A 27,865-nucleotide genomic window follows, 5' to 3' on the forward strand; every position below is an offset into this window, starting at 1 on the left:
GGGGAACTATTTACAAGATGGTGTTCAATGGAAAATAAAGGAAAAGATTTTTAGCTCTGATGCTGAGGAACACAGTACATCTTGCAAATGTCTTTTCTAGAAAGTTAGAAGTCATAATTGAATGAGGTATAGCAGAAGAGCTCACAGCAGGCAAAGCATCTATCTCCAAATCTAGTCATCAAAAAGACACAGACAAACCAACGTGGCATGATGCCCAAAACTGCTTTACAAATAGTCTCTATAAGGGAATTGTTTGCACCATATGTTTTCTTTAAGAACTGATCTACTGAAAGGGTGCTTTAGACTATGTTCTTCTGGAACACATCACCTCCTATCCTTTTGAGGCATCACACTGCATAAAATTTTATTGATCTACAAAGATCACATACTTCCATCACAGCTTCCAGATTCCAAGTCAGAAATTTCTCTTCTATTTCTCCAAACTGTTTGCCTTGTCAATGAGGCTTATAATTTCTTTGTTTCCAACCACCACCAAAGATATAACCTTTGTCCTTTTCAACTTTCCATTTTTTGCTGTTTAAATTATCTCTTGTTTCCCTGCTTGTTTACTTGATAGTTTGTCCAAGGTACAGCAGTCATTGCAGCCAGTGCTGCTTTTCTTTCTGTGTCCCAATATCTTATATCCTTACCAACTTATATTCAAATTCCTAATTCCTTTCTGTGTGACTTAGGACTTAAATTCTCAGCTTATCGGTGTGTCTCTTCCTCCTCTCCCTCACTGACATAGATGATGGCATTTTTTTATTGGTGTTTGCTACTTCCACTCTTAAATTTAGATGGTTTTACAAACACTTCCTCCTCCCCTCCCCTCCCCTCCCCTCCCCTCCCCTCCCCTCCCCTCCCCTCCCCTCCCCTTTCCTCCCCTCTCCTCCCCTCCCCTCCCCTCCCGCTAATTTTCTCAACTTTGTCCAAGTGCCTCTTCTTTTGTTTAGTGCTCTGCTTCTGAAAGGTTCTGGTAAAGCCACAATCAAGTGAGTGAAAGTTTTGCCAGTGATGTCAAGAAACATTTATGCCTGTGCTGTTCCTTTAATACTTTATCTGTACTTTATCTTTATCCCATTTATGTTTCAAGCTACTAAAAGCTTTTCTAAAGGGATCTGTATTAGTTGGAATTTTGTGCATCTGTGTTATATAAGAATATAGCTGTGGACTTTGACATATTTTTCATTTTTTATCTAAAATGTAAGTAATATTTCGACTTGGCTTAAAATTGAGCTGGCTATCCTGTATTTTTGTGTAATTTTAATATAAAGCCCATTTGTATTTGAATTCTCCTGCATACAAGGAGAAGGCATAAATAATACATTACAGACAGTTCTGGTTTAAGTACCTAAAACAGAGAAAGTGTTAAGTACATTATGTCCTTAAACATTGCTTTAGCAGAGAACCTTTTAAGCATAAGAGAGGCATAAAAGGAGGGGAGAAATATGTGGTGTACTTCCTCCTATCTTCTAGGCAGAGATGTAACAAGCAATCTGGTTGACTGACTGTGTCTTTGGGGTTTTTTGGAGGTTTTTTTGGCTTTTCTCTTTCTACCCATGTAGCTCTGTATGGTTAGGTTGCCACGTAGCTTGCCAGAGGGCTGGGTTAGAGGGAAGCACTGTTAGCTGGCATTGCTCCAGCTGCACTTGCTTTGAGAAGGTGGTTCAGACCCAGACATTTTAGGATTGGACTAAATTAATTTCCTCTCAAGGTCACCAGAATATATGAGGAAATGTCAAAACTGCAGTTGAGCAAGCCTCTTCTGTATGACGTAAGTTAATGTGGTTTCTACACCTCGCTGCTGGAAGAAGTTATTTGTGTTTCAAAGCAGTGACAGGAGGCTGAAGATCTACTCAACAGAATTTATTTTTAATTGCAATGAAGAGATTTTTAAGTGCTGTCAGTCTCATCTTATAGAGTGGGCTAATACCTTGCAGAGCACTGTTTGACTATAAGCCTAATTAGTAATTTCTATTTCCTCTACATGAGTGAAATAAAGGCTTTTGTAAAATTATACTAGACTTCTTACCTATTGAATGAAAGGATTAAGCCTGATTTTAATTGTCATCTGAATATTAATATAAGTTCTTTGGGCCTCTTTGCTTGTGTTTGAGCACAGGCATTCCTCTTAAAGTTGTTGTGCACACATGTTGACAGAAGACTAGACCCCTACAGTTGTAGTTGAAACCACCAGCACCTCTCCAACACATGTAATGCCTGAGAGCTAGTGTCAAGACCTATTTTTTACTGCAGTTAATACTACCATGCTGTTTAAAATGACAGAGTGTAAGCAAGTAACTTAGATCTAACCTGTCAGGTTAGCCAGCAGTGATGTGATTCTGAGCAACAGAGTGCTTATTTTCTCAGTGATTTTTCCTTTTTTATTCTAACTTTTTCAGCACTGGTAAACAATACTCTCTTCCTCCTACGAAGCCATCCACTTGAGTGAAGTATATTTTACAGAGGCCCCAAATTCTATGCCTTATTGACTTGTTGAAATCACTTTTTCAATATATTCACAGCTCATCTCTCTTTTTTCTTCCCTTAACCAAGGCCTATTTCACTTATTTTCAAGAATCACACTCTCTTTCCTTAGGCGGTTTAAGTGTGCATGCTTTCTTACTCAGGTGATAACTGTATTTTCCTCACAATCTAATTAAGTGTGTGAGTAATATCTGTGTTAAAAAAGAAAGAGAAAAAAGAAAAGAAAGCCCTCTGTTACATCTTAGAAACTTCAAATACTTAGAATTGTCAAAAAACATTAATGAAACTAGAGTACACGTAATTTCCAAAGGTGGGCCCTTGTTGTCCTGTTTCTTCACTTCCACAAGTCTCCTCCTGATACAATCTATTAAAAATATACTTGTCTGCAGTTTCAGATATCATGTCTGCTTATTTCAGATGAGTAAACAGCTGTCTAACAGGAAATGTAGCTGTTTCATAGATAGAGAACTGTTGTTGAGGAAATATTTTAAAAAACAGGTTGTGTTTAGTGAGTCATTATAGTTGGAGAGAACCTTAACAAAAGGAGCTAGTTTTCTTGGAAAGGCTAAAAGTCTAATATTTTCATATGCCCAAGATATTCTGCTATAAATTCAGCCATCTAGTACTTGATTTCCTAATTCTTAAAATTTTGTGCCTACTAGATATATACCGTTCGTGCAATGTCCAGCTCCTTTGGATTGTTTACCTGTGCTCAATATGCAAAAATGACATATTTCCTTGTCTTTGTTTTGATATATCCAATTACCTTCTAAGATTACTGAACAATTTTGAGAGGAAACAAAGTATTCAGTAGTTGCTCTGGAAAGTTTGTGGAGGCAGCAGATTTCTGTTTTCACTGAACAACCTTCCTGGACTTTTTTCAAATGAGTGACTAGCTAAAGATTGTTATGAGAGGTCTCCTAGAACTGCACAGGGAGAATGTTTTAGTACTGGCTTTCTTTTTTATTCCTGTGTTCTGATTTGGTTATGCAAATGAGGAGAAAGTAGCTGTCAGTAGATGGAAAACTACGTGTGGAAATATTGAATTAATTTTCAGCAAATGGTGTTTGGATTACTTATAAAATTAATTAAGGTGAGCAGGACATTTGATGGAGTCATTGTCCTAAAAGTTTGCCTCTTAGACAGACTTTTACATGATTGCTGTACAATGTTGCTGCTTTGTACATAAATCTCTTTTTTTATTTTTTTTTTATAGCATGTGAATGCTAGGTTAGTGGTCTTCACCTCTATTGCCAGTATTCTTACAAGTCCAGGCGCAAAGCTCTACTTTCAAATTTCAGTTTAATTAATAGTTTTTGATGTTGGTTTAAGGTATGTTAAGCCACTTTTTTGACTGTCTATGGAAAAATATAATTCAACAATGCTCTGTAGTGAGTTTATGTATCTACTCTTCTGGGAAATATGAGACCAAGTTCCTCCATTCTCAAGAATGGTTATGAGGCAAAACAACAAAATCTTAACAACATTTATGATGTAAAAGGATGCCACCACCTCTTCTGGCTCTCATAGCTCTATTTGATTTAATTTGTTTTTCTTTCAAAGGCCTGAAAAGAAAATATATTATGCAGTGATAAATAAAATACTTATTAATTAAAAATGGTTAACACTATTGATTTGTTTTTTCTGTGAACAAAACCAAAATAAATCCATCTGATTCAATCCCAATCAAATTTTAAATGATAGTTTATTTGCCAAATCAGAGGTAAAAAATTGCCATTGACTTAAGTTTGTTATGTTACATCCTTTTTTCATGGAGTGCTGTACACAATATTCTACACCAGCCCTAGGGGAAACACAGCCTTCAGCTACAGCTGCTTGTAAATGGGAACTGATGACTAACATAGAAAGATTACACAGCTCCTTTCCCAGGAGATAAAGGATATTTCAGGATATCTCCACTGAAATTGTTGCTGCCCTCGAATCTGTTAGTGACATTAAGAAGTGTGACAATAGTCTTTGTTCCTGGTGGGTCCACGCAGAATTCAGTGCAGTCCTCTCTAAAGCTGCTGGCACCCAAGGCAGTTCTTGTTTGCCTGCAGTTCTGCCTGGCATTCCCACACATTCAATGCCTACATTCCTCAACAATTTGATATAGCTTCATGATCAAAAATCCAGATGTAACTGAATATAAAAATACAGAATGGGTGCTCAGCTGTAGTGGACGCTGAAGGAGTTCTACTGTGGTAGGAGTTTTGTCTATTCAATGGATAAGTGTTTTACTTCTATAATGAGTACAGGACCTGAATGCATAGGAGTAAGAGGCCAAACTCTTGAGCCCTAATGCACATCACTGTGATATGTTAAACACCCATAAAGTGTGGAGGTAGATCCCAAAACAACTTTAATCCTGCATATACACAGATAAGCCTTCACATATTTGTCAGAAACCAAGAATCTAATGATATTTTTTTTAAAAAAAAGTGCATAATTTTTTAGTGCTAGAAAAAAAATAAGGGATAAAATAGAATATAGTAGTAGAATAGAACTGTGGGGGTTTTTTGCATCACCATTTTTTCCTTCTTATTGGTTTTCCATTATATGGCATTGCTGGTAGCATTTATGAGCTCCTGAAAAGCTTTTATGAGCTTTTACATTTTTGTTCCCCATCTGTTTTTTGAAGCCCTACTTTATGAGAGGGATCTGATCAATCATTCCATACAAAAAAATAATATAATGAAACTAAACACCACCACCTCATCCACAATCATTAGGTAGCTATGGTTATAAAAAAGATTGCTTCCTATAGAATCACATCTTCATTTCTTCATATCTTCATCCTGAAGTTTAAAATTTGTATTCTCTGCAGCTAAAAAATTATGCATCTGTAAACATGCTGTGATTTTCCACTTGCATAGCAACAGTATACTTTTTAAGTGGAGACAACAAATGCTCAATTATTTGTGATTACTCCAAGATGCTTTCATCTGATAATGCAAACCACTGTGTTTAATACCTTTCAAATGCATAATGTATGACTTTTCATCTTAGTGGAAGCTTTTAGGTTTTATGCAGTTCATGAAATTTCCTAAACTGACATAATTGTTGTGGCACCAACAGTTTAAAAGGTACCTCTTCTTTTAGAATCCTCCTAATCTACAGAGGGCCTGTTCTGACAGAAAAGTGCTGTGTGGTTTGCAGACAGACTGCTTAGTTACTGCCTTGGAAGTAAAATGGGGACAGTTTCCTTCCCTCACTTGACCTTTCTTCTGGCTGTGTCTGTCTCACAAAGGTTTTATTTTGTCTTAAAGGGCTGTGTCCTGGTTTCAGCTAGGGTTAATTTCTTCTCAGTAGCTGTGGTTTTTAAAAAATATTGAAAATGTAAAATTACTGTAGGAAAACCAGTTTGCAGTATATTTCAAGAGAAAAGATACATGAGATACCCCCCCCCCCCCCCCCCCCCCCCCCCCGCTTAATGGTCACGTGGTATTTGTACAGAGTTGATGGACAGAGCTCAGTGAATAAAAGAATACAAGATCACAGTGACCCCCTTATAAGAGAGCCAGATAATGCAGTTTCCTTATGGCAATATTTGTTCTCCAGACAAATAAGCTGGGATTTATTTGACAGCAGGCAGACATGTAGGGTATGTGAACATAGTCACCCTAGGCTTCTAGACAATATGCTGAGTTCCACGTCCAGGTCCTTACCAGAAACTGCATTTGGAATGACCAGAGAAATGTCAGTGTCCACCTGCCGATGGCTTGTCTATCACTTTTTACATTTACAAATCCAGTATTTATCAAACATTGTGTCTCTGAACATGCAGTGTTTTGGAGCTTTCAAATATTAAAATGAATGTTCCAATAGCACAGAAGCTACCCTTTTATATCTGCTAAAATATTCAATATACAGTAATTATCTGGGATTCAAAATATATATATATGAATTGGAGTAATTATACTAATAGGACTTCAGTTGTCTGAAACAGTGACCTTTAGACAAGCAAACACTTACTAAATTGTACAATAATTTTATTAACTATCTTAGCTATGCCAATTTTTTAACATTTGTGTAAGTCATAAGCATCAACTCTGTAGCTTCTATTTTTTTATAGAGAACATTACTGTGGCTGTTGATTCCCACCCCCACCCCCCCCCCCACCCCCCCCCCCCCCCCCGGAAAAAATGTTTTAAGGAATATTTCAATTTTTTTCCTTTTTTGATTATCAGAAGACATATGATTTGGCGTGATGTCCAGAAGGCATTATTATGTCTTTGCATGTCCCTGCTGTTCTGTATTACTTTGCTATCATAAGATATATTTTTTGGTAGTTTATTCCACACCCAGTTTCAGTCAATCATATTTGCACACATATAATCTGTCCCTTTAAAATCTTGTTTTTATTGCCAGATCCTTTAACCTGTAACTTATGATAGTTTCTACCTCTTAGTTATCTGACTTTTTAGCATTGACAAGAAAGAAAAATAGACATTAAAAAGAAAATGAAATAATGGAAGAACTCCAGTGGCAGAAACATGAGTAAGCTTTGGCAGATCACCTGGAAGGTATTTTGTTGTCAGAGGGTGATGGTAGAAGGAATAGTTTTATTACCTGTATATTCAGAAGGGCCTGACTGCTGCAGAGACACAGGGTTTTGAAGGAATGAAAATTACGGTACTTTTCACCCCTAAAGGCATTGACAGAGAACTCTCACTGTGTAGTACTTGTAAGAAAATAAAATGCTGAAATGACGGCCAACTTGAAAGGTTTTCACTGAGAAGAAAGGAGACAGTTGTGATTTTAAAGTACACTGGTAGCCACGTTTGAGAGTTCAAAGAGTTTTGTAATAACATAACACCACTATTCTGTTGAAACTTTGAGATTCAGAATGTTCTGAGGTAAACTTTTTCTTTATTGCTTTATTTAAATTGATTTCAATGTTCAGTTAATTGGTGCAAATAAAAACTTTTATATTCACACTCCCTTCAGTCATGTAATCAGTGCCATCAAAATCTTTAATGTTTTCCAGAATTACAAATAATAAATTTCAGAATCTTCATATATAACTTCATAAACCCTAATTAAAGGGGTATATGTAGTTAGCTAGCAGTTATCTAGGCATATGTAGCTAGTTAAGCCTTACTTTGTACTTCTGTTTGTCTGATTTTCAGCTTATCTTTCTGAATAGAAGCAAAAATATGCATAGACCTAGATTATTTATTTGAGGGAGGAAGTATTGTTTGTGGGATCATTTATAAAGTATTAGCAGCCTAAAACATAAGCCCACAAATATAATGTGTAAATTCATTTACTCTGAACAGAACTGCACTTTTATTTGTGTTTCATGGACCTCTATATAGTGATAAAGATCATCTGATCTTATATGATCCATATTTTGGAATAAAGCCCTAAGTCTATTATGAAGAAAGAAAATGTCTGAATCAACTCCGCCCATAGATTAGGAACAATGACTTTTTCAAACATTTTATTGCTTTATAAACTGTGCTGATAAACTAAGAAAGAAAGCTCTTTTTGGTCCACTTAAAAAAGAGATTTGGTTTTTAAGACTGAAGTGGTACAGAGATACGTTAATGTAAAAATACCTAGAGATGACATATTAAACTATGGATTCCCTTAGATCTCTTCTGCTCCCAGAAACTTTCTTTACACACTCCTAAAAATGGTGGCAAGGAGTTTACTGTTTCCTCAGAAAACAGAGGTAAGATTTATAGGCTTCAGCATCTGCCATTGCAGGTTCATTTGTCCTGAACGAGGATACAAAGGTAAAATGCGCCACATTGTCTGACTAGTGATCTGTTTTTTATTTTTGGAAGACAAGTGCACATCATGTAATTTTAAGGGCATTGGTTGAGTTGCACTCTCACAAGTGATAGCAAAACTACAGCCATTCCCTTATCTCATCCCTTTTGGTATCAGCACTACATGTACCCCTGTATTGGGGATCATCAATAATCCATATGATGAAGTCAAGAAAGAAGGATGGTCATGACTTGATTTGTGCTTCAGTCAAAGCTGTCTGTCATGAAATGTGGTGCAAACAGTGTAGACCTGAACACCCAGCACTTAAATGCTGCATCTGAAATGCTGAAATTAGGGCAGGTCATATGTTGGCAAAGTGAGATTACAACGTGATAGTCTATCATTACAAAAATTCAGGAGTGTGTGGTTGATGGGTTGCAAACTTTCACAGACAGAATACTTGTTAAAGAATCCACTAATTGCCTGAAATGTGTTCCAGAGGGTGATGGTCATGTGGAGATCAGTCTTTCAAACAGAATGGTCTGTCACTGACTAGGTTCTTGCAATGTCATTGTCAGCTGGTTTAGATAAGGCTTCCTGAACTTTTTTTTCTGGATTCACCTCTTCAGCAAGTTCATGAGATTTTTCCCATTTTGAAAGGCTGATTTTGGGCTGCTTGGGAACTGATGACTAAGTATGCTGCACGTCTACAAAAACAGAGCCCTGCTTATTGAGCTACATCGCTATTATATGTAAAGTACTAACCTGAATTTCACCCTCATGCAACAAATGAATTTGAATTCCATAGAACTTGCCACACTGTTAAATATTTTCCAATATTTTTGGCCACTCTCTGTAAAATGCATGTGAATAAGGCACTGAAAGCAAAAAAAGGAGCCAAGCACTGCAGCTAAAAGTTACATAATGTGTTGTGTTAAAAATCCTCAAATTCATTTTCCTGCCCTGTTGGGCCAAGATGAAGAAGCACATATGGTGAGGAAAGCCACTTGCTGTTGGGAGATTTCTGCATTCCCTCTGCACAGGGAGGAACAATTTAGCCTCATCCCTCACTCTCTTCTGTTAATCTGGCACAAATCAAATGCAAGAGACAGAGCGTAAATGTGGATAAGTGAGAAGATTCAATTTCCTGTCTCATGTGACTAAACGTTTCTTGTTAAGTGTCAGATTTAGAGCTGAGTAAACAGTGGAATAATATATTTATGGTTCCATTTATACAATTCGGCTTGGGATTCAGTAAGCATTCTCCCTGCTTTCTTATATTTCTGTTACAACTACAGAAACTGCAGTTTTGCTTGGAGTATATACATGGAGACTAAATGGGCTTCCAAGCCCTCTTCAGCATTCCTGCTTTTTTGTAGATTTTGTATTTTCATATGAGTGGAGGAAAATTATAAGTAATATCAATAAAAAGTGGATTAATGCAAAATATCTGCAACACATCAAATAAAAGAAGGTTTCTGTATGTAAAAGCAATAGAAAAATTACTTGTGAAGACAAAAATTATATACTGTGTATTTCCTCAATATTATGTACAAGAGCTCATCACTTGAGAGCAAATGCCTCATGGACACTTTTGACTAGCCTTCGAACATACCTTGGGAATATTCAAGGAGTAAAAGCCAGGGGCTGCCATTGATTAGGGTGAACAACGCTGGCCAAGGAAGGCTGAGAATGGTGCCAGAAATAGCAACTGATTGGCAAGAGAAAGGGTCTGCAAAATTTTCTAAACATTGTATCTGATTTAGATTTCACTCTCCTTTTTGCCTTTTAAAGGTAGGAACGCAGCTAATATAAACTCTAGGGTTCCTATTTACAGCCCAAAAGAAGCAAAAAAGGTGTTGTTGCAAGGATTGGGGGGAAAGGCTGTGGAAATTATTTTTAATCTTCTAAGTGTTCCCATACTTTCTGTCTCCTATTATATCCTCCATTCTAAAGTACTCTTAGCTTTCACCTGAACAGTCTCAGGGCATTAATAATGACTTCATTCAGTGCTACTGTTGGCAAAAAATTGGGCCATCCAATCAGGGAAGGCAGTGAAGGAAGGATACTATGCCAGGCAACCCATCAGGTAATAACAATCTAAAAATGCATTCTGAGAAAAAAGCAGAAGTGGTTACAAGGTAGGACAGAGGGAAACAGTGTCCTGAGCTAAGGGTTCAGTCAGAAAGGGTCACAAGGGAGACAAGGGCTAGGATTACTTGTGGCTATTGGAGGATTTGTGTAGCTGGTAAATAACAGGGCTTTCCTTTTCATAGATATTTAATCATGCACTATATAACATTTTACCTATTAGTGAAGCTCAGTAGATGGAATATGATGGGCTTAATAGCTATATATATTTTAGTTAGGGTTGTCATGGGTCATCTGTTAGTTCCATACAAAATATTGCCTGGTACTATAATAGTCTGTCACAAACACAATTTACACAAACAACTTCTGCATCAAAACAATGGTGTGCTAAATTTTACTGGACTGTTCTTACTCCAGGCCAGATTACTTATACAGTTATAAAGCTAAATAATGTATAAAATAACTGCATGCATCTTACTGCATCATGTTTATTCTTTCTTTGTTATTCAAGATTTTCAAAAGCATGAAAAAATAAATCCATTACTTTTGGAAAATTAATATTGTAAATGCCTGAAATACAGGCTGGATTTACTAACCATTGATAAAATAGCAGCCACAACTAATTGGTTCTCCAGATTTATATCAATGATTGATGGAAATACAATAAAATCAGTGAGTTTAACATAGGGATTAGTGAGGTTCTGCCAGACAGTATGGAAAGTATATGCAGTTGTATATATATAAAAAAATATTTAGAGTTTACGTATGACTAGCCCTAGTTATCTTATTTTCACCACAAATTATTATTAAAAAAAAAAAAAAAAAAAAAAAAAGAAAAGAAAAAAAGTTGGTTCAGCCAACTTTTACGTAGAAGTGGAGTTCTTAAACTGAAAGCTAAAGAAGAGACAAACACGCTGTGGTGTGAGCTACACCTGATACACCTGACAAGATATTATAGGATATTATCCCTCCACTGGAGAAAAAAACCTATGAATAGTGCAATATAGGAAAATATTCAGATAAAGACCGTGACATTTCTCGTCAAACAACTAGAAGAAACATTTCCTGTGAGCTGTTTGTTTTTGACCAAATCAAACAGAAGTCTGTGGTCCTTAAGCATACTTTTTTAAAATCTTCCAGGACATCTTAGTAAGTTAAATATCTTATAGATGGAAGTTGTTGTTAGCTGCCATTTTGATCATTAACAGTAGTATTCTTAGGCCATGTCTACAAAGAATTGCTGACATATCTGGGCAGAAAATAATGTTAACCAGCCTACATTCACATATGAAACCTGACTAATATAGTTCCACTGGCAAAATCCCAATGTGTGGTTATGCCAAAAGAGGAAAGCTAATGTTAGTTTTGCATCTGTCGTTCAGTGAGGTGATGTAACTGTGCTGGCAGGGGAGTATCTCTTTTTGGCATACATTGAGGGGATTTGACAGCACAGCCCCAGCAGACTGGCTAGAGGTGGAGGCTTTTTAGTTCAGACAAGCACTAAATTTTTAATGGAAAAATGAGTGATCTGTCAAGATAAAGTATTTAAATCAGAATAGTTCAAGAAAGCAGTTAAGGGAACTAACAAGGTCTTTTGCCTGGCCACCATTTTGCAGGCTGCATTCCAGCCCATTGAATCAGGTTCACGGAAAGCAAAGCAAATTGATCATCTCATTAGTTTAAAAGAAAAAAAGTGATGATCTCTGTGTCTAGATGCATTGGAACCATAACTAACAAACCTAGTGATGGCTCTTTTTACTTTTAATGGCAGAAAATCACTATCTAGTGACTGGAAATTGCATGGTCATGTTCTCTTTGACATGCAACTGTGTAGAAATTGCTTTTCTGCTGTGGACTCCAGGACGGTGTGGATGAATGTAGAAGAGAGATCTCTGAAGTTGGGTTTTAGAAGATGAGGTTTATTGTAAGGGATGTGAGGCCTTGCTCTGAGCTGCCAGGTGCAGCTCATGGCAAGGGCTAGGGAGGTGGGGGAAGGGAGAGGTAGGGAGAGGAAATTCCAAGAGAGGAAAGTCCTTGGGGAAGGGTGCCAGGCAAAGAGCGAAGAGAGCAACCCATCCTTGAAACCCCCTTATCCAGGGTGGGCTGGAACAGGACTTGTGCCAATGGGGTTACAGATACTTGATACTTCAGGGGAGGGTTACAGGTGTGGGATGAACCATACATTGGACAGAACATTCCATTTGACCTCTGGGTCTGGCTGCAGGTGACCTTCATCTGGTCACATAACTGTTTTCCTAGACATCCAGTAGCTAGGACATCTCAAACATCAAAACTTACTTTCAATTCTATCTCACTTACAAGTTTCACATTCTCAGAATCTAAGCAATCATATTTATAGGGCTTTCTGGCCTCATCCTCCCCAACACAACTGCTCTTTGTAATTTTGTTATACAAGGTAGATATGAATTATACTTTAAGAGCAGGAAAAAAAAATGTTGTAAGGAAGAAGAAGGAAAACTATCTTTTAGTTCTTTCACTTAATTAAGTTGGTTTTCCTCCAGAGATGGAATGTCCTATTTAATCATTACAGCAGCTGGGCAACAACAATCTGAACATACAGGAATATAAACCAAAGGGATTTTCTGTTTAAAACATTGGCAACATCTTAGAACATACAATCTGTTGAATTCTGAGTTGGCTTTGAGCAATGGATATGTGGTACTGAACAAAAGAATTCATATCAATAAATAATGTTTATAAAATTCTTTGAGGACTTGAAACCCTTAATTTATGTAAAGTATTCAATTGAGATATACCATAAAAATAAAGATAATTAATCAAACTCATCAGAATCCCATGTATTTTACACAGGTTTCATCATATTTCATTATCTTACTTTGAATACTAATTTATAATAACAATTATTTTAAAAATTGCTATGTAGGTTACTTAAATATGCATAATTAACAAATTGAATGCAATTAAAGCAAATTAAAATATGGTCATTATCTCAGTCTTCTTTATTTGTTCAAGAAGACAGAAAGAAGGTCAAAATGTCAAGCATATACCAAAGAGACAAAGAAAGAAAAGTATTAATAAAGTCATTTGATTGTTCAGTAACACCACTCATTTTTTAAATTTCAGATAATTCAGCAATATGTGTTAATAACTACTACTACTCCTCCTCCTATAGACCTGTGAAGTAATACCTAATTATAGCTACTATTATTATCTAATTTGTGGTGACACCTTTTCTTTTCCCATTTTCAGATAAGTAACTACATAGTATTCAATTTCAAGAACACTTTTGAAAGCTAAAAGCATTTAGCTATATCAACAAGTCAATTTGTCTCATTTTGGTCCCTGGAAAAATCATTGAGCAAGCCCTCTCAGAACAAATTTCTGGTCTGAAGGAGAAGAACTTTACTGAAAATAGTCATCATACCTAACCAATCTGATTGCCTTCTTCAGTGGGATGTAGGTGTTTGTGGATGAGGGGAAAGGTGGGGATGTTGTTTACCTTGATTTTAGCAAGACTTTTTACGCTGTATCCTGCAATATTTTGGTACCTAAGTTTAGGATCTTATAGTCTTGGTACATGTGCATCAGATAGGTAAGTGTCAGTTTGGATAAAAGGGATCAGAGGGTCATGGATCTATGTCATGCTCTATTTGAAGGCCACAGGAGGTCTGTTCTGGGACTCGTTTAACATCTTTACCAGTAGCTAAATTGCAGGTGGTGACAAATTGGAGTATAACTGCTGATTTGCTAGAGGAAACTATTGTCATACAAAGACTGGATGGAGGAATGAACTAACAAGAAACCACATAAAATTAACAAGGCATGATGCAAAGTTTGGCACATGGAAAGCTAGAGACCTTGCAATGGTACAGCGTGAAAACTGAATGACCGGGTAGAAATTCTGTAGAAAAGGCCATGGAAGCCTCACAGACACCAAACTGAGCATGGATTAACAGACCCCTGATCACAAACAAGGCCATCAGCCTCCTGGGCTCTGTTAACAGAAGCAGATAGGCAAATTGAGGGAAAGGATTGCCTCCTTCTATCTAGTCCTCATTAGGAGACATCTGAAATACTTTACTCCCAGTACCTCCTAAGATGACAGCAATAGACTAAAGCAAATTCAGCACAAGGACCATCATGATTGTTGGTGGCTGAAGCCCTCTCTGTGAGGAGAGACTGATGAAGTTGTGCTTGCTCAGCCTGGTGCAGAGACAGCTTTGGACAGACTGAACAGCAGCCCCCTGTGCCTGTATCTTAGTCGCTGAGTGAATGGAGCCAGTCCCTTCTCAGTGGGGTGGCAGGAGAGCAGGAATCCATGGATATAAATTGAAACAAAAGTAATTTAGTCTAGCTAAAAGGAAAAATGTTTTTTCCCTCTGAAGGCAGTGAGGTTCAAGAGGTTGCCCAGAGAGGCTGCGCAGACTCTCTTCATCCTGGGGGTTTGAGACACCTGTCTGGATAGACGTGAGACACCAGGCACAGCTGACCCAGCTTTGGGGAAAATATTGGACTAGAGACCCAAGGTCCCTTCCACCCTGGACTAACTATGCTTATAAATGAAACAAAGTCCTTTTGGAAAGAATACAATCAAATTATTCAGTTAAATCGATTTGTATACTTGTAAGGTTTTATGGCTTTTCAGCTTGAGGGAAAAATTGGTCTTGATTTGATAGAAAGCTTCTTTTTAGCACTGAGAAGTCTCAAACAAAGGATGAGCCATTTCCTTCCCAGCAGTAATGCTGACACCATACCACAATAGATCATAGTATTGCAGATGTTAAAAAGCTAAGAGACGATTTTACACCAACGTCTCATGGCTCAGGCCAACACATTCCCATGTTTAGAGTTCAAATTTGAACAGCTGGAAACTGATTTAAGGAAACTGAAATCTCTTGGTAGCTATACTTCACATTCTGCTTGAATCTAGGTCTGTTCTGCCCTTGTAGACAACATCTTTTCAGGCTGACAACAAATCTCTCCTAGTCTTGTGGCAGATGTTAGCAGTACTGTACAGGAAGTTTTTCAGAACTGTAAAGGCAAACACAGTGGGTTGTCTTCTCTGTACAGTGTTACCATAGCAAGAACAGAAGGATGTCTGAACATCCCGGTGTGTACATCACCTTGTACAATTAACTGCATTTTTGAGAGTTTGGGTCAATCATAATTCCCCTGAGTATAGTACTGCCAAGGCATATTAGAGTCAGTTCTGAATCAGTCACAAGCCCACCTTGTTGTTGGTTCTGCAGTGCAATTTATGCACGTCTACGGCTGCATGCCTTATAGATACAAGTTTGTATCTTCTGGCATTGCTCCCAGAAAAAATTAAAATGCTAGAGTTTTTATTTCAGGGTTAATATTCTTGACAGGTAAGGATGATGGAGGAAAAGAAAATATTGGATGCTGACATCGAGATATTCTAATGCTGAATCTAGTATGCAGCATTACATATTTTAATTACCTATTGTACCTATTATGCAGTATTACATATTGTAACAGGTAACTGAGATTGTAGCTGCTGAGGGTTAAAATATATAAACAATGTACTCTTTTATTATCTGGGGTAAACTAATTGAAACCTCAGCAGAGAAGGTTGCAGTTAAACTGAAAAAAAAAAAAATCAAAACCAAACCAAACCAAACTAAAAACCCAACCAACCAACCAACCAACCAACCAAAAAACATTAAAAAAAAAAACCCAAACCAAACCAAACAAACAAACCACAAAAAAAAAACAACAAAAAACAAACAAACAAACAAAAAAACCACAAAAAAAAAAAAAAACCACCAAAAAAACAAAACAAAACACCACACCAAAACCCAACAACCCAAAACCCCCTATATTCATTATATCCTGAACATAAAAATAACAAAAAAGAAGGTGAAAGTTGGAAGGATAGTTTTCATGGGCAGGGCAGAGGGGTGGAGGGGGAAGTTGTATATGTCATCACTGTTCTACCTTGTTGCTCTCCTGAGATCCTCTTCTGAGACAGCACAGAGATGGTCCTCTAAGATAATAATGCACATTTCTGTGGGAGTCAGCAGAATCCTGCTTTGCCTTAGGAATCCTCCAGGTAGACAAAGGAGAAATTTAAAGCTTATCAAAATAGCACAGAACAAATCATGTTTAGCATGCAACACAGGTTCATTCAAAAGTCATATTTGAAAACACTTATGTTAAAAGTCTTTTATGGTGGACTTTGAAAGGGGCGTGGGTTAGCTGTGGCACAGAATGTATCGTGTTTAGCATGCAACATACCTACCTTCTGCAATGAAGATAAGAACCTGGTGCCTGCTTCTAAAATCCAGCTCAGGTTAGTGGGTGTCTTTTTCTGCTCCAGAGTGTGTTAGGGAATTCCCGACGGTCTTCTGCAGTGAATAAATATAACAGAAAATCTGTACTGGAGTAATGTCGCAATCAAATATGGAACAAAACAAATCAGAATGACACCAAGGCAAGTTAACACTCAAGTGAGACCTCTAGAGAATAGTAGCAACAGAAAGGAAATAGTTTTCTAGTATGTAGATTTTAAAGTCTAATTTATACTGCAGTTTAGTTAATTGTTTTTTGCTAAAATATCTGAGACAAAAATAATGAAAAATATTTTTATTCATTTGTAACTTTTTATTAATTCATTACTTGGGGTAAAACGGTGTAAATTCTTTGAAGCCAAGGAAGCGGCCATCAGTGGATTCATCTGGCTGCCATTAGATTTATTCTGACATAAGGAATGAACACAGCAAACATTTCTAGATAAGACTAGTAGTTGAGTACAGCCATTGTAAGATTTCTGTTCACAAATTGCAATTGAAATGCTTGCTAAGGGCTGCAGGGACATGTTTGATTGTTTGTTTTTCTTTTTGTCATTCTGTTTTAGCTGCTTCCTGCTCATTACATTGTTCCCATTAGCATAATGTATTGATTGTGTTTGCACAGCTTTTCCTGCCAAAGGCTGCCCTTCAGTAGTACAGCCATTGGGGTAACCAGCTGTTACTTATTTAAGCCTCCATCATTTTGTATGACAGAGTAACTTAATTATGCCCTGCTTGAAGATGCTAAATAAAATTATCTTCTGAGCAAGTGTACTTCACTTAATATTTGTCTCTATCAGGTACTTAAACTCTGACACTTAAGCTATGTGCACTAAATAAGCAAGCACATTTTAAAACAAAACCTGGTAGCAAGTTAATTATTACAGAGTTAGAGGCTGTTTTACAGTATTTCTAGATACAGTCATCTCTTTACCTCAGGTATTATTATGCATATTTAGGAGAGTTCAGGGAAAAAAAAAAAAAAAAAAAAAAAAAAAAAAAAAAAAAAGAGGTAACTTTATGGGGATAGGTAATAGATCTTCAGTAAGCATTGGGAATTTTAAAAAGACAGAAATGTAATACTCCATGTATTTCAAACCTGGACAAGAAAAAAATTCTACTCAGAGATATATCGTAGTTATAAGAACGTGTCAGTCAACATCAATGGCCTTTGTGTTATACAGAACATTTAGTTCTTATTTCAATCCTAGTATTTGAATTAAATTCAGACAATATATTTTTATTTTCATTGGCTATATTTTTTCTTAGTTCACTATAAGGCAGTTTCCTTGCTTTCCCATTTTCATCTCTATACAATAATGCAGATGAAAGTGACAATTTTGGAGTTGCCAACTGGGTCCTTGAGTGTTAAGTGTTCTGAAATGCAGCTCTCATGTTTTCAAAGGGATTATAATTCAAAATGTTTGAATCGACATGAATTTATTTTAAATAGTCTACCTGCCACATTTGTTACTTTTTTAGTTTTAGGGTAAATTCAATCTGCATTCAAAGTAGATACCTGGACACCTAATTAATAACCACTTATATAAAACTTTTTTTTTTTTGTAAAAGTGATAAAAGTTCAAAAATAAAATTATTCTCTAAATTATGCTCCATCTTATCTAGACAGGCTATGCAAGTTAGAATGTATTTGACAAAAGAGAATTTTAATTTTGATGCACTTGAAAGTAATATGAAAGTAATTTGAAGGCTGGAAATCTTATAATAAAGGAGTATTTTTTATCAAATAGAGTTGGAAAAAAGGTTTTGCAGAACACCTAGCTATTGCTCAATAAATATGTATTGGGGGGAAGGGTGTTGTTACTAGAAAAAGCCTGTGGGCTTTATATTGCCATGTTAATGTAGGGGTTTTGAATATATTTTTTAATATCTGGAGTTTATGATGGCTGTGGTAACTAACAATTCTCCAGCAGCGGGGAGAGTACTGCAGAGCTTGCTTCAGCTTGGGTCTGTGAATACTGCACAATCTGGTAACAATCTGACAAACCTGGAACAGCACTCAGTAACAAAGTAACTGCGACTTAATTTCAGACAGAAAGCAGTTAACGGTGCGTATAGACTGAGTTTAGAGGGGAACTCATTTTAAAAAACAGGAAATAAGGACACAGTATTAGAAAATGTGTGAATACAACCTCCTTGGATCCAGCTGGATCCAAAACTAATGGAGGAGGAATACCAGACATCAACATCAAGTTCTTGGGATACTGGCTTTTTAACATAATTTCTCCTTCTTTCTAGTTGTCTTGTGGAGGGCTAAATCTGTTTGTCTTAGGAAACAGAGGAGAAGGGAGCAGGCGTGTATCACTAGGGAAAAGTGATTGATACTCAAAAGTTTATGTGTATACAGATTTAGCTATATTATTAATGAGATTTTCCTGTATAATTTAATATTATGAAACGAAAAGCTAGTATAATTGCAATTGGATTAATATTAAGATTTTCTATGGTTTTCAGTAGGCTGTTAAGTTTTAATTAGACTAACAATAAATTCTTTGCTTAGCATTTTGTCAAGAAGACCTTAATTGTAACACAATATACCATAAAATCCTACTTGTTGGATTTAATAATCCAACATTATGTTGAAAGTTCAATTAATATATAAATAGAAATTAATTTAATTAATCTCATTTCTCAGTTTGTCCACGAAGCACAGTCTTATCCCATTATGGTGTGTGTTTGTTTGTTTGTTTGTTTGTTTTAGTTTGGTTTGGGTTTTGTTTTGTGTTTTGTTTGTTTGTTTGTTTGTTTTTTAAATTATATTTGGAAGGGTTTTTTAGCTTAGATTTACAAAAAATCAGTACTAAATTTCTATTTGATCTTTTGGAGCTCAGTATTCCTAAATAGCAGGACTGACATACACATTACAACAAACATAATAGAGATTAGTCTTTGGTCAATTACTGAAAACTGTGACTCTACTTGCAGTAAGGTTGATGAAAGTTATGGCTCACATGGACTTTAAAAACCATAATAGTGCAATAAATTGTATGCTGTGGTATATGAAAGCTATATGATAGTGTGATATATTATGAGAACTTAAGTGAAGAAGAAAAAAAAAAACAAACCCCACAACAATTTATATACCGATATATTAAATTACTTTGAAAGTCTGCAAGGCAGCACTTAGGATTTCCATGACATCGATATCCTAAGGATGGAGCACAGTGAAGACTCAGACTTTAGTTTCTTACTGGTTTAATAGAATATTGTAATAAATGTTGCAGATGACATAAAGCCAAACATTTATTTAGCTTCAAAAATGTTGCTTATTTACAACAAGCAGAGTGTTTGATAATGCAATCTTCTCCAACTTTTGCCAAAAAAACAGTATAATGTCTGATGCCAGTGTTCTGTGATGTTATCTTTAAAACTGTCTCTGGGGGTTGCACATCAACAGAAAGTTTTTTGAAATTAGCGAATTTGGAGAAGCTAAAGCATCTGAAACTGGCATACTGAAACAAGGGAAGGGAAGAAAAAGAAAAGGAATTAAACCAAGCAAAAAATCTGTTTTTCTACAAAGTTATGCTAAGATATTTCATTTGCCAATAGAAATGACATAGCAGGGACATATTTCACTGGGCCAGATTGCTCAGGGTCCCATCCAACCAGCTCTTGAACACTTCGAGGGATGGGACAGTTACAAATTCTCTGGGCAACCTGTGCCATTGTCTCACCCTCACTGCAGGAAATTTCTTCCTTATGTTCAGTCTAAATCTGTCTTCTTTCAGGATAAGACACTTTCCCTTGTCCTGTCAATATGGGCCTTGGTAAAAAGTCTCTGTCTGTCTTATAACCACCCCTCTCAGTTTCTGTTCCAAAATTCAGGTGGTTTTAGAGTCTTCTTGCCTTCTGCAAAGCTCTGAGCCAGAAACAACAAAGAGACGGAGTCTTCAGGTTCTGATTTTTCAAGGTTGCATGCTTTCTTTATTGTTTCTTATCTTACAATTTTCTCAGTGCCCAACAAAGGTCTGTGCAGCTGCTCGGGCATCTGGCGACTCCCCCGCACTGGGCTGTTGCTGCCTCTTACACTAATTGTTATGTGTTATTTATTTATCATCATTTGCCAATACCTATCACTTATACTAAAAAGGTCATCCCTACTTTGACCCAGTCTCTTTAAACTACTTTGTGCCACCGTCACTGCAGAAAATGGAGTGAGGGAAGAAGAAAGAAGAAGCAGAAGACAACGCCCCAAATCCTCCATCTTGCTCCCATTCACTTCCATACTAAAATCCCAAACCTACTGTTTTTTCACCCTGTGATAAGCTAAACTACTATCTTTCACACTCTTGTGGCTTGCAATCCTTCCCACAGTGCAGGAAGCCTTTCTCATGGACTGGGATCAAAGCCAATGTCCCTCTGGGCTCTGTTCCAGGGTCCCAGACCCCCCTGTCCAGGTCTCTGACCCTCCAGGGCAGCCAAAGGAATGCCCTGGACTCCAACACACCCCCTCACCTCACTCCCCCTTTACAGGCTGAAAAGCCACAGAAAAATATCCTTGGACCCTCCCCTCCTTCTCCTCTCCCCCTTCCCTTCCCCCTCTCCCTCTCCTTATAAATATTGCAGGTAAGGTCAAAATTAGACTTAAGAGGAAAATCTGAAGAGAAATAATTACCATAATTCAGTTTCTGAAATGCAAGTTCCACCAAGACTCCTCCAAGCTTTTATAGCTCCTCTCACATCCAAGTTTTAATGGAAGTTCATACTTTTTAAATGTGGCACACATTTAATTTGAAATCAGTTATTAGAGCTTTCCTTTCTCATAATTTTCTGAAAGCAGCAGAAATTTGAAAATAAAGATTATATATTTTCTCAGGATTTGTTTTCTTCTGTTGTGTGAAGAATCATAGCCTACATTTACCTCTTGAGATAATTATCTTATGAGTGTTGTAAATTCATATTTGTGAGAAAGCTTTCACTTTTCTTCTTTAAGCCTCATTTTAATTATTAGTTTGGTAAGGAATGTTTTTAAAAGGCTAAGAGATATATAAGTACTGTAGCTTCCCATGTTTTCTAACTGAAAAAATGTTTGAAGAAGACTCATTCAGTGAAGCTTATCTTCTGCCTGGAAAATAATCTTATTATATGAGCAAAACAATGACCGACTTGTACCTGTTATGTTTTCCTTCAAAAAATTTTCTTCCCACAGGTAAGATAGAAAAGTATGTTTTGCAGTGAAAGCAATAAAAACCTGTAGGTGTCAGCTTGTGGGGTTCTGCAGAGAAACATGAATCCTTTGGTTAGTTTTTCGCACCTTGCCAGTATTGTTACCTCCTGTTGACATTCTCCTGGTTTCAAATATGTTTCATGTATATTTGTCTGTATCCAGTCTTTTCCTCCTTGCTTTTTGGTGTGGAATCCATTGCATGGCATTTCTTTCTAATTTGTGAACAGGACTGTGAAACAATTTTGTCAGCCAGTCAACTCTTCAGCAAGCAGCTACACACACAAAAGAAATTGTAGTGCATGGCATGTGCATTACTTTAAAAGAAGAAAAGGACTGTCTCTTTTCTAAGCGTTCTATGTTCTGCAGCACAAGGAAGATGGCTATTAATGCTTTCAGTGTTTTCCTGTAAATAAAAAGACTCAAGCTGTCTCTACCACAAAGAAAGAAGGCTCATTTTGTTGTCTTTCCCAATATGAGGGATGCCTGTAGATAGATGATGCATATCTTAATTCATGATGTATCATTTATTTCCTGTATAGAAATTATCTGGTAAAGGTTTCTAGCAGCTGAGAATGAAGGGAAGAGTAGAAGGAGGGAATGAGATCAAAAAAAACTATAGGGAAACAAAGCTTGCTGCAGTTCTGTCCTTATAATATGAAACTAGCTGAAGCAGCTGAGAAGATTCACATAAGAGACATATAGAATTTGATAACAAGGATAAAGGAGAAATTAAATCATAATTCAATCTTCTGCTCTATTACTAGCAATGTGGGATATGTTCAAGAGTGCCTGTGTTTATGTCTCAGCAGGATGGTTCAAACACCAGTGTTTGATACCATGGCTATTGCTCTATCCTATGGAGGAAGAGGCTTCTAAAGGGCAAATTGTATAGAATTAGCCAATGAGAGTCATTAGACCAGCTGCGTCTTTTCAAACATCCGTTTCTCTTTGGGCTGCAAGTAACTGAGTTGAGTCTATGCAAGGCACACTCATAGTTTGAGATGTACCAAGACTTCCCTCAGTGGTTTAGCACTTCACTCACTGCTGGACTTTTTAATCTGTGCTACAATTACCAGGAGCTGGAGACCTTGCGCCAAAGTGGAAAACAGATTATATTTACTCAAGACATCACAATAGCCATATGTCCTGCCTTTTCAGCATATACTATTAAAACCAGATTAGACAGCAGACTGAGTGAGATTCTGCTCTCAATTTGACTTATTAAAACTGAGTAGAAGAGAAAAATTGTCGCAGTGTCCCTCGCGCTCGGTTGGCGCAGCTCCCAGGCTAGCTCAGTACACGCACTGCGGCTAACGCGTGTTGAGGTTGGGGTGGCAGGCTGGGCAAGCCAGCTCCTCCCTGTGGGGCCTTGACTCCCCACACCAGCGACGGGCTTTGGTGTCGGCACGACCGCGGCGGCAGATAAAGAGTCGACACTCTCTGTCAGGGTGACAGGATGGTTTATTGGAGGGGAGACCAGCAAGGAGCTCCGCCTCAGTCAGCTGCTGCCCAGAGAGAGCCCTGAGCAGAGATGTGCAACAACTTTTAAGCGGGGGTGGAAGTAGGGGTGGCGACAACGGGTCAGCCAATGAGGGAGCAAAGGGGTGTAACAGGGGGTGTCAACCTTGGAACAGGGATCCAATCACAAGAAGGAGGTCAGGGATTTCCCAGGCACCCGCCAATCACTCGACGCCTCCCCTGGATCTTTCCAGAAGCCAGGGAGGGGCCTTAGAGTGATGGACAGGGCGCCCAAGGGGGGAGGGAAAGGATTGACAGGGGCAGGAGAGGGAGAGGGATGATTGACAAGAAACGAACTCTTACATAACAACTCATTGGGGGAGGAACTATCACAAAGAACAGGGGGGTACAACGGAACATACCAACACAGAAACCTGTATAAATTTTACATAAAACAAATAAACTGTGCACCGCCACAAAAAATAAATAGCATGAGAAAATCAATAGTTCTGGAGAGAGTCCAAATATTGTCTTATATGTAAAAATAAGGGAGGACTCAAAACAAGGAAGCAGTCTGGACAAGGTCGTGACATAACTAGTTTTTTTTTCTTTAGTGAAAGTAGTTGCTTTGTGTTGAACTTGGCCTCAGCAAATACCAAACTGATGGGACACTACTGGGGACTTGGGGGATTATTTTATTTCAAAGCAGTGAGGGGTAGCTGAGAGGCAGTCATTTAGCTACCTGCACTGGGACAATTCAGTGTATACACCTGCTTTCATACATAGAATTTTTTTCAAGTTACCAAGGAGAAAATTCAATTTCAAGTACTCTCAAACTGGAGAACTCATTAGAGTATCTGTGTTTTACTAAAAACATGTTTCATTAGCCCAATGTTTCCTATGTAGGATTTCAGGTTTCAAAGTAGAAAGAGATACATAGTCCTACAATCAATGGCCATTGTCTATTTTACCTGCTGAGTTAGGATAATCCAAGAGCTGTACTACCAAGCTTGTAGGACGCTTCAGATGAGGAAAGGGTCTAGGTCACTTGTGGGATAGATAAATCATGTGTCTAAGCAGGGATCTAAATCTTTTGCACAAGGGACTGTCTATTGTGACAAATCCTTTGTCAATTGTAGAGGTTAAAATTGTACATAAAAAGTTTTGTGTCAGTTCTGGGGTGGGGTTGGGGTGGAGGATGGAGACAGGAAGGTATTTAGGTCTCAAGTATTTCCCGTAGTTTAAAGGGTGTTTTTCCTTGCACTACCATGATTCTAGTTTTGTAACATATCCTCTGACTGTCAAGAACAAGGAGCACAGATATAGCAGTCTTTGTTACATTTGTGAAAGGCATTATGGGACAAAAAGTTTGTAGTTCAGAGGGGATTTTGGTGTGAGGAGTGCTGAAATTCATTTCTGTGTAGCTATGAATCATTGTAAAAAAGGGATCTTTATTCTCCTGTAACTTTGAGTGAGCTACCACTGTGTGAGACACACTAAAAATTATTCAGACTTTATATCTTATTAAACTGAACTACTTTTGTTGCTCCTTGATTTTTAGAGCATCTAATTCTGTAAAAGTTACAGGTAGTTATGTTCCCAGAATAATAAAAGTACCCAGAATGCACAGCCATAAAACATCATCACCCTCTTGTCAGGAATAAAACAAGGTAAAGTCAGAGAAAAGTCAAACCAAGTGTGTATGGTATCCAGTTTGCTAGGCTTGGGCCTCATTGACTGCGCGAATGGGGATTCCAAAGACAGGAAGAATTAAATGCAAGAGATATTTCTGTCCTATAATTAGTCTCTCAGATTGCAAATGGCTACTTGAAAAAGTAGTTGGGCTTGTTGAGATAGGACAAGGGTTAATGGTTTTAAAGTAAAAGAGGGTTGATTCAGACTAGTACTAAGGATTTTTTTATGATGGAGATGGTGAAGCACTGGAACAGTGTAGCCAGAGAGGTGATAAATGCTCCATGCCTGGAAACATTCAAGATAGGTGCTCTGAGCAAACTGATCTAGTTGAAGATATCCCTGCTCACTGGAGGGGGGCTGAACTAGAGGACCTTTAAAAGTCACTTCCAACCCAAACTATTCTATGATTACAGTAGGAAAAGGAATCAGACTCAAGCAGTCATGGACAATTCAGCCTCCAGCTGAGTATGCAGTTGCATTAGCCTATAAAATCAGATAGATGTACACACACACACACAATGTGTGTATGTGAGGACATGTTCAAAGCCTTTCCCTCGAGGTCTAGCAAGTGTCTGGAAACTCTTCTTTCTCACTAGCTTTATTAAAGAGTAAGTAGTAAGAGGGATTCATGAAAAAGAGTATCCCTAAGTCTGAAGCTCTTTAAAGGCTATATTCACTATCTGAAAACTGTCCTGTCTGAAAACTCCCAGTTCACCCTACTGTTGATTTTTCAATAATTATAGTGGCTGGTTCAAAAACACAGCAGTCATTGGAAATAAACCTCACTGCATTTGAACTGTAATTGACAATATGAAACTAATTGTGATTTGGATTTTTTAAAATAGGCTGTTGTGCTGGTCATCAGTTAAGTCCACAGAAAATTAGATGTAATGACATATGTCACAAAAAATACCTCTGCTGAGACCCATGGGATCTTAATTTTTCAGTGTATGATGAGGTTCAGGGTTGTTTCACTTACATAGCTTAGCTGAATGTAAGCCTTCAAGCTGACATTGACATACTCTTTAGTATTTGTAAGACCTTGGCACTGTGGCACCTCTTATTGCTAGAAAGATCATTGAGATCTACTACGATGTATAGATTTGTTAATGTTACTAATAAAGTAATGCATGCAATTTATCCTGTAACATTTGGAGCTTTAACCTTTTTATCATGTCACTCTTACACTGAACCATGAGAGAAAGACAAGTCTTAGAACTTGAGTACTTTAATAAGAAATAAAAACCTCAAAATATATTTAAATGCCAGGGGCTGTTACAGAATGCATGGGTGAGGCATAGGTAGCACGTAACTGCCATGACTCAGTTTTAAAAGATGGTAAAGCTTCAAAAGGAATTTTTATGCTTAATGCAACTTTCATACATAATACAGTTCTTAAAATGTATTCTTTATGATGATTTCAGTTGTGAAAATCCCATTAGGAAATATATTCATGTTTGGGAACCAAAATACTTTTGCTTTTAGACACTGATTAATTCAATGCTTAACTCTAAAAGCCACTGCTGTACCAGATTTTCTGGAGATCAGTCAATTTGGTTCAGGGAGAAACAGACGTCTTCGTGCTGCCTGCATGTGAACATGCATCTGCACAGTGATCCTTCCACAGGAACCTGAATAAACCTCTATACTAATGTGATCATGTAATGTTTTCATGAGAAATGCTCATGCATAATGTAGCTCTGCTTTCAGGCACATCACTGTCATTTTGGAGATTGAAAGGAATGGAATTATTTCACCAGTGTGAGAAAAGAGTATATTACTCCCTCAAGTACTGAATTGATGTATGATTGAAATGAAGGAAGGTGTTGCTTCTGTAACTTTCCTCAGCACAACAGAAAGACAGTCCAGACTGTCTTTTCAGGCTGGTGCTATGCCTGAAAGCAGGTTGATCTTTTTACAAATTTTGAAGTATTTTTAGTGTTTTCTTGAAGAGCAGATTGGGCTACCCTTCTTTTTATGGTGGTATTTGGCATAGTATTTGTATTTCTGTGCAATTATACAGTTACTCTATAAGGTCATTCAGAGTCCATGTTTTTTTCTTACCTAAGACTGCTTTAAGTGAGAGAGCACAGTTTATTTGTGATCTCTAAGGAGAAAGTATCTAATGGAAAAACTTTGTTGGCTGAAAGACATTAAAAATGTTTGACTATAATAGTGCACAACAGTTTATTATATCTCAACTTTTCTGCCAAAAGCCAAGTCACCCAAGGGCACTTCATAAAAAATGATGATCTGAAGCTGACATTGCAGACAGACTTACCACCTTATCTTCAGGTTAATGTGATAGTGTTAGCCAGTGCTTAAAATCATACCTGACAACACTGTCACTGAATCATCTGCCAAGGCACTGAGCACATTTAACTTCAGTATCTTTTTCAGTATAAAAAGGATTACTGAGAGATTCCCTACATAAACAGAACTGTAAAGTATTTTTTGTTTGTTCATAATTTAGCTAATAAAAAATAATTTCCTAAGGAAAAATAAATGTTGACCAGAGCTACAATTAGTATTGCTAATATACTAGCTGAATACTTCTTCAAATAAAAATTTCTATCTGCTGTTCTTATGGAGTGATCATTGTCATTTTCTTTTATGCTATTGTGGAAGACCAGAATTACCTTCTTTTTGTAGGTGATAATAAAAACCAGACAGACTCACTCTGAAATGCCAGATTTTCCCTTTGTATCTATAGGGAACTGAGGTCTTCTGTGAGGAAATTTCATGGTTCTTCAATTTTCTGATTTCTTAGTCAGGACCATGACATATTAATAACTTAATTGTGTGACAACAGAGCATTGTGATTACAATTCAAAAGTAGGATGGAAAAACAGCAAACAAACAAACAAACAAACAAACTCCCCAACACACCCAGGAATATTCAAGCATTACTGTGGGTAACTAATTTTTTTTC

At 37.2% G+C, this 27,865-nt stretch overlaps 1 protein-coding gene across 5 annotated transcripts in view; it reads left to right on the forward strand.

The window, feature by feature from the left end:
- Positions 1-27,865, forward strand: part of GRM8 (glutamate metabotropic receptor 8) — a 328,659-nt gene that overhangs the window by 294,466 nt on the left and 6,328 nt on the right. The gene's annotated exons all lie outside the window — the stretch shown is intronic.

The sequence above is a fragment of the Hirundo rustica genome, chromosome 4, assembly GCF_015227805.2.
Source record: "Hirundo rustica isolate bHirRus1 chromosome 4, bHirRus1.pri.v3, whole genome shotgun sequence".
Lineage (NCBI taxonomy): Eukaryota > Metazoa > Chordata > Aves > Passeriformes > Hirundinidae > Hirundo > Hirundo rustica.